The 7,336-nt window shown below is 36.5% G+C and overlaps 1 pseudogene; it reads left to right on the top strand.

The window, feature by feature from the left end:
• Positions 1 to 3,006: 3,006 nt before the first annotated feature.
• LOC127951441 (UPF0489 protein C5orf22 homolog) overlaps positions 3,007 to 7,336 on the top strand; it is a 6,046-nt pseudogene continuing 1,716 nt past the window's right edge.

Genomic DNA, 7,336 nt, shown 5'->3' with positions numbered 1-7,336 from the left:
AAAACATGGAACAGAAGGACGGGTCTGGTATTGCACCATAGATGGGATTTTATTGCGTAATAGGCTAAACCAAAACACGAAACTCTTGTAAAAACTGGAGTCTGATGAAAGAGAACTAGAGTCAAGATCTACAGTATTCAAGACACTTGCATTGAATGGCTAACATTTGACTGGGTATACGTATTTGTATTATTAGTGTTATTATTTTTACCCTTTGTTACAGTACGTACAGTATTACCTACATTCATGTTTATTATATATTTCTTTATCCTTTACTTCCTACATTTTCTGACTGTGCCTGCAATGACTTTAACTGCACAAAAAGACAAATGGTGCAATAGCATTTGCAAAAACTTTATTTGACTGCCTTGATTGACATGCAAGTTTGTATGACTGTGAGTGGGTTGGACTAACAGCCTAAATGTTGCATGATTGTGTTACTGAAGAAAGAAAAAACTTGAAGTGTTCAACATTTAGAGATATAACCAGAACAATGTGTGAAAATTCAAGGGAGTGAAGTGAATACTTCCTGAAGGCACTATACATTTCAAACTATAACTGTTAAACTTCAGCTCACGGACTGGCAGTTCACTAGCGTGGAGTAAAATTTGCTAATGCAATATTGATATGTAACTGACAGGGGCCAATGCAAGAGCTGTCTGGAGATCCTTACAGATGCTTCACTGGAGTTGTCATAACCTTCTGAAGACCTCCTGAAGAGTTTTGTGACCTCAGACCTTTAAACCTATCTATATATTTTTTCTTGCTATATTTTTAGTTGGACAAGAACATAGTAATAGCAGTGGTAAATCTCCTTCATTTGTAAACTATGTGATTGAGTCTAACTACAAATATTACTCATTGAATATTTTCAGAGACATTTAAATCAAAGGATAGGCTACTTTAACAATGATGACTAAATTCTGTCCGAAAAAAAAAAAAAAAGAAAATAGTATGAAAGCTTTTAATCTGGAGCACTACTGTTAGAAGGCTACATTAGTATCTTTTAAGGGTACTTCCCCAGTGACACGCTGTTGTACTCCTAAAGATATATATATATATTTTTTTACATAATGAATTTATTAATTTATTTGCACTTATGCTTTGATTAATATCTAATAATGTCTTTTTTTAATATTTGAAATATGTGAAGGACTCTGCATTCTGCCATTATGGTATAATATTACACAACATCACAATATTTAGAGGGAAAAACATTTGTTGTTTATTTTTATTTTGTTTTATTTTTTTTGTTTATTGCCACTATCTAATATTTCTGATTTACTGCAATATGAGGATTAATTGGTATCCCTTACCAGTTAATACTTTTTTCCTTTCTTCTCAGATGTTTGCAATGTTATCGCAAAACAATTACATAAATCAAATCAGAAAACTTTATACGGAAAATACATTTAGCCTACATTACAGTCATGGCCAAAAGTTTTGGTAGTGACATAATTTTAGTTTTCTCCTATGCCCCGCCTTTCTGAAACGCAACAATTTTTACAAAGCTTATCAGTTTGAAAAGCGAGGTGCATGCTGATTGGCCAGCTATCCAGTGTGTTGTGATTGGGCAAATACATCAAGCATGTGATGGAAATGTTACACCCCTTACCATTACTCTGAGACCGTGTCCCTGTGCGACGAGACAAAACCAATAAAACCCATTACAAATTAGCCATTATAGCATTTAGTGGTAAAATAATTACTTATTATAATGACTTACACTGTCTTTTTATGCGTTGCATCATACCGTGTTAACATAAAACCATGTCTGCATTTGTAATAAGAGAAACGACAAACAACAAGCGCTACTCTACACTGCTCAAAACTCACATATGAAATAATCAGTGGTAAAGTAGTTTCTCTTTCACAAAGGGTTCACAATGGGTTCACAATGGGGTCACAATGGGGTCACAATGGGGGTGGTGTTGGTGCAGTGGATAAGACACATGCCTTTGGTGTGAGAGACCCGGGTTCGAATACACTGTGAGACACCAATGTGTCCCTGAACAAGACACTTAACGCCTAGTTGCTCAAGAGGCGTCCAACCTCTGACATATGTGGCAATTGTAAGTCGCTTTGGATAAAAGCGTCAGATAAATGAATAAATGTAAATAAATGAAACACACATCCTCTCCAAGATATGGTGGTGGTGCAATAATAATCCAGCAAGATTAAAAGTTATTCCATCTTTCTTTGCGTAAACATCTGGGCGGTGCTATGCAAATCTTCCCACACAGAGACAAAGACATGTGGGGGCGTGTTAGAACGAGGCATTTTTGAGGGCGTGGATGAGTCTTAACTTTTATAAAGAGTATCTCTTTGGGTTTGAGACTTTAGTCTTTGCAACTTTAGAGATCTTTATCTATTCACTCACAGCTTGTAACTCTCCAAAGAGAAAGGAAAACTTGATATCGCATCATATGACCCTTTGAAAGACAGCTCATGCTGTTGAGAATAAAGCCCACTGATATTTGTTCACACCATTAAGTGCAACAGTGAGTATAAGGGCTGACATGTTTGTGTTTGCTCTTGCAGTGAGCTGAGTGTTGAGAATTGGATTATGCCAATGGTCTATGCTGGGCACGTATCCCACGTAGCCTGGCTGCATCCGTACTGGGTTCAGCAGATCAAAGAAGGACAGCATTCTATGTGTGAGGGGAAAGATTCATCCACGACCACCATCAGGTCAGGTGCAGCATATCAGCATGTAACCATGAGATGGCAGCAGACGTTCATTTACTATTTATAAAGATGAGTCCTCCACCCTGTCAGGAAACATTGTGCTGTTAAAATCGTGTTCAAAATCACTTTCTCTTAACAGCGTCACCAGCACAGATGATTACTTTTTGATTAACGCTCTATACGTTTCACTGGATCCGCTGAAAATTCCAAATTTGAGTGGTTCCCGATGACGGTTCACAGAAAAGGACATCTGAAAACGTGCAACGTGATGATAAAAATACCTAAATAAGTTGAAAAGAAGACGATGTGCAGTTGAAAATGGACAGCCTGTGCACTTCCTCTTCTCAACCGCTTGATGGCGGCACTGCGTCAGGAAACGGCAGTCACACAATCATGAAAACTGATGAGGGGTCAACAAAGTGCATCATTGCATTTAGCAGTTGTAGAGCAGTCTGACCCTTTCATACTTGACATTGACTTGCATTTTTTATTCTCCTGTAAGAACCTTTTCAAGGAGATTCATCATTATAGTCCTTTATGTTTCCTAAATGATATCAATACTTCATGTTGTACTTTCTCACACCTACATTGTAGTAATATATAAAAAGCTTTATATACAAATGGAAGATATTTATTCTTTCTTTTTTCTCCAGAGCTCATAAATTGTTTTATATGTATTTGCATCTATATACCGTACGTTGTATATTTGCCACTGTTGTTGTCTTACAGGAAGAGTACTCTCTCGTGTGATATAGCTTTAGAATGCCACAGCAGTATTCAGATGAGGTAACAATCCTAATCAAAAGTACCATAAACTAATCATTAGATATTCATTCAGTCATATCAACAGGCATGTTACTAAAGACCATCAGAGGGTGAAGCTAAATCTTTTCTTGCAAGAAGCTAACACTAATCTTGTGTCTGTTCATTTTTATTTTATTTTTTATTTATTTTTTAACAGTGGCAACAACACTGTTCAACAGATTTCCAAGAAATGTTTAATTCAACTGATGTGTGCTAAAAATATATATTAGCTGCTGCGACAGCTTTTATCAAAATCAGACATTTGACTGCTGATATTGAGACTACTAGTGGAAATGTATTACATTTTTCTGCTTAAAAGAATTTTAATTGCATTTTTTTTTTTTATTAGCATGACAATGTGAATGAAAGGTTCAATTCAGAGATAAACTTAAACTTCCCAGAGTTGTCAAAATCACAAATGTGATCTACCGTTCAAGTTTGTGGTTTGCAATATTTGATTCTCTTATGCTCACCAAGTCTGCATATTTGTGATCAAAATAACTGTAAATAATAATAATAATAATAATAATAATAATTTAATTTTAAATAATGTTGTAATATCATTGAATAATATTTTAATTCAAAACAACTGTTTTCCAATTTAAATTGTTATATATATATATATATATATATATATGAAGTAATTCAATTATGGCAAAGCTGAATTTTCTGCAATCATTACTCCAGTTTTCACTGTCACATGATTCTTAATAAGTCCAGAAACATTTCTTTATTAAAGAATTTTTTCATAATATTATAAATAGCTTTACAGTCATTTTTCATCTATTAAATGTGTCCTTGAGGGGAAGAAAAAAACAGTATGTTTTATATTCAGTAAACCACAAACCTTGTTTATTCCCAGGTTTAAATGCTATCCCATTTATATATTCAATGGTCTTAGGCTTTTGAACATCAGTGCATTTTGTTGAATACAGAACACACAGAAGGCACATTTCCCTGGTGGAAGAGAAGTTTCATGTGTTGTTTTTTCAGAAGCAGCTTTTAGATTGCGTAGAGAGACACTCACCAGCTTGAAGACCTGGAGGCTGCATTTGCTGAATTGGTACAGTAGATGATGATGGCCAGGAAACTGTTGAACATTTAGCAGCAAACCCAGGGTACGCATTACTGCTGTCACAGGGATAAGACACAGGCTCTGTGCTTTTTGGTTATACCTCCATATCAGCGCATCATTGGGCTCGATTGATTGTTTTAGGCAGTATGCATTTGAATAAGCAGGACATGACAGAGCCTCATGCATTGATTTTTTACCCCTCTCTTTCTTTGTAGAAATCTCTTGTCAGGCTTGTACACAGCCTCAAGAATCAAACTCAGTCACCAGACTACAGGGGCGTAGCACCAAATTTTGGGCCCTGGGTACAAACAATCTTGCTGGGCCCCCGTACCAAATACCATAGTGATACCAATGGGTGGGATATTTTGAAGAAAGTCGGTAACCAAACGTCTGATGGACCCCATTGACTTCCATAGTAGGAAAAAAAATACTATGGAAGTCAATGGGGACCATCAACTGTTTAATTACCAAACTTCTTTAAAATATCTTCTTTTGTGTTTAAGAGAAGAAAGGAAATCATAGAGGTTTGGAACAACTTGAGGGAGAGTAAATGATGACAATTGTCATTTTTGGGTGAACTATCCCTTTAAAGTTTAAATGTGTACAATAACAATGTACCCATTTTGCTTATTTCCTCTTAACACTTAATTACTAATTACTAAGTGAGTCTCACTGTCACATAAACCTCACTGTCACTGCTTTCATCTGGCCATGATGAGGGGCCTGTTGCTGCAGGGTCTGAAACTGAAATATATGGCTTCAAATGGTTGCTAAAATATCATTTATTGTCACAATACCTTTTTTCAAGTGTATGCTAAGTACAAGTTAATTGTTTGTCTGTTTAAAATAAATGCAGACTATGGAATAACCACCAAACTAGACATTCAGTCTTTGAATTACGTTTTAAAATAAGTCATTTTCAATCATTAAGATGTGCATTAAACTGAGAACAATCCTGTACTTAATGTAAGAACGTGCGTGAGCTAATTTGCATAACAATTTGGTAAAATAGGCGCTAACGATCTGTGTTTTCGCAGGTGTTATATTTTGACAATGGAGGGAAATATACAGTGTTTTCATGTAAACTTCTGACTCTGGGTAGAACTCCTCCAAGAGTAGATATTTATGTTAAAACAATGACAGTGCTCAATGAAGCATTTGGAGCTCACCTTTCTTTTAAAAAAAAACTGAGTGAGCAACTGCTTGCCCCCATTTGCCTTTCTCTCTTTAATCTTCTTTTCCTTTTTGAGCCCCTGATTGTCCTTTCTTAAGGATAGACATGACTCTTCCCCTGAAGTTCCTAGCTCCTTCCTAACTCCAGCTCCTGTCTCATTAACTGATTCACCGCAGGTCTGCAGCAGAAGCACCTGAACTGCGGGTCGTACCATTTACGTTGATTTGAGAGGGGTGGTGGGGCCCTGCACAGCATGAAAATGACTTTTTTTTATATACCAAACCAGTGCCTAACTACAAGTTTAGTTTTGCACAGGAACTTTTTTTATTTGTAAATAAATGCTTTACAAATGATAGTGCATGTATATGTATGTATAGAAAACTGACCCCCCCCCCCCCCCCCCCCCGGCTCGGGCCCTGGGTACCCCCCCAGTTCGACGCCCCTGCCAGACTATGAAATGGTAAAGTTGTGTGTTGAAGTGTCTTACATCTAGTGGTGGGCAGAGCAAGGTTTCATGAAACACTAAAACAGTCGAAGCAAATGTGCAGATGTTTTCGAGTATTGCTCTGAAACAGCATTGACTACGAATCAGTTAAGCGAATGAACAAATTATAATGTATGCTGTATATTATTACACCATGTGGGCTGGGGGCGTGGTTAGTGTGCATGATTGACATGTTGTCCGAACCTGTCACTTTAGGTATGAACCCCAGGTGAAGCATCAATATAATTATAATAAATATTTGAAATTGTATACTCTGCATTGTCAGGTTTGTTCCCAACCCTGTCGATCAAAAGCAGATTCATGTCTCAAAACACTTTGCTTTGATTCGCCTTAGTCAGATTGGCAGATGACATTATAATTGAAACTTTAAACTTCTATTTTACTCTAGATTACACATTGGCCTTTCAGAAATGTGGCTCATATCGTTTCTTGTCATGTTGTTTCTGCTTGGAATTTTCACTTTTAAATTGAACAAATACAGAAACGATAAAATAACTAAAATAATCATCTGCCAGGAGTGTATTCCTGTAATGTGAACTCTTGTTAGCAAATCTTTTTATTCGTGTTTAATATTTCTGAGTCATCTCAGACCCAAAGATTAGCCATATTTTTATGAAAGATGCCAGAAGCGTGTGTGCATGTGAATTCAGTAAAAATAGCCAATAACATGCCAATGTAATTTAGTTGTAATGAATGTAATTCAAGACATGATCTCTAAAAACAAGTCTTCCATCTTAAAGTAAGTCTTGTTTCAAAGATGTTTAGGTGTTGTTTTTCTGCAAAACAATATGAAATACTAATTAAAAATATTTTGTAGTGATGAGGAAATATAATGAAATAACAACCTGTTACTTAATGTCAAGTGTAATGTTTGAGTTATTGAGAGCCTCCAAGCAGAACATGAAGAATAAAAAAATTGCCTTCCTTGACTTGCAGTGCTGAGGCATGTCTGTCCACACCACAGACTGATATATCTGTGCCTGTGTTGTTGAGTCTAGATACATCAAGCAGGCTTGACCTGTGATTACTCCGAGCCCCCTCACCACATCGGCCGTGAAGAGGAGATCCAGCAAATGATCACGGCTGGGCA

Source organism: Carassius gibelio, chromosome B2 (genome assembly GCF_023724105.1).
Source record: "Carassius gibelio isolate Cgi1373 ecotype wild population from Czech Republic chromosome B2, carGib1.2-hapl.c, whole genome shotgun sequence".
In the NCBI taxonomy this organism is placed as follows: Eukaryota; Metazoa; Chordata; class Actinopteri; order Cypriniformes; family Cyprinidae; genus Carassius; species Carassius gibelio.
Note: the sequence above shows the minus strand (reverse complement) of the source record. Positions and strands in the feature narration are given on the sequence as shown.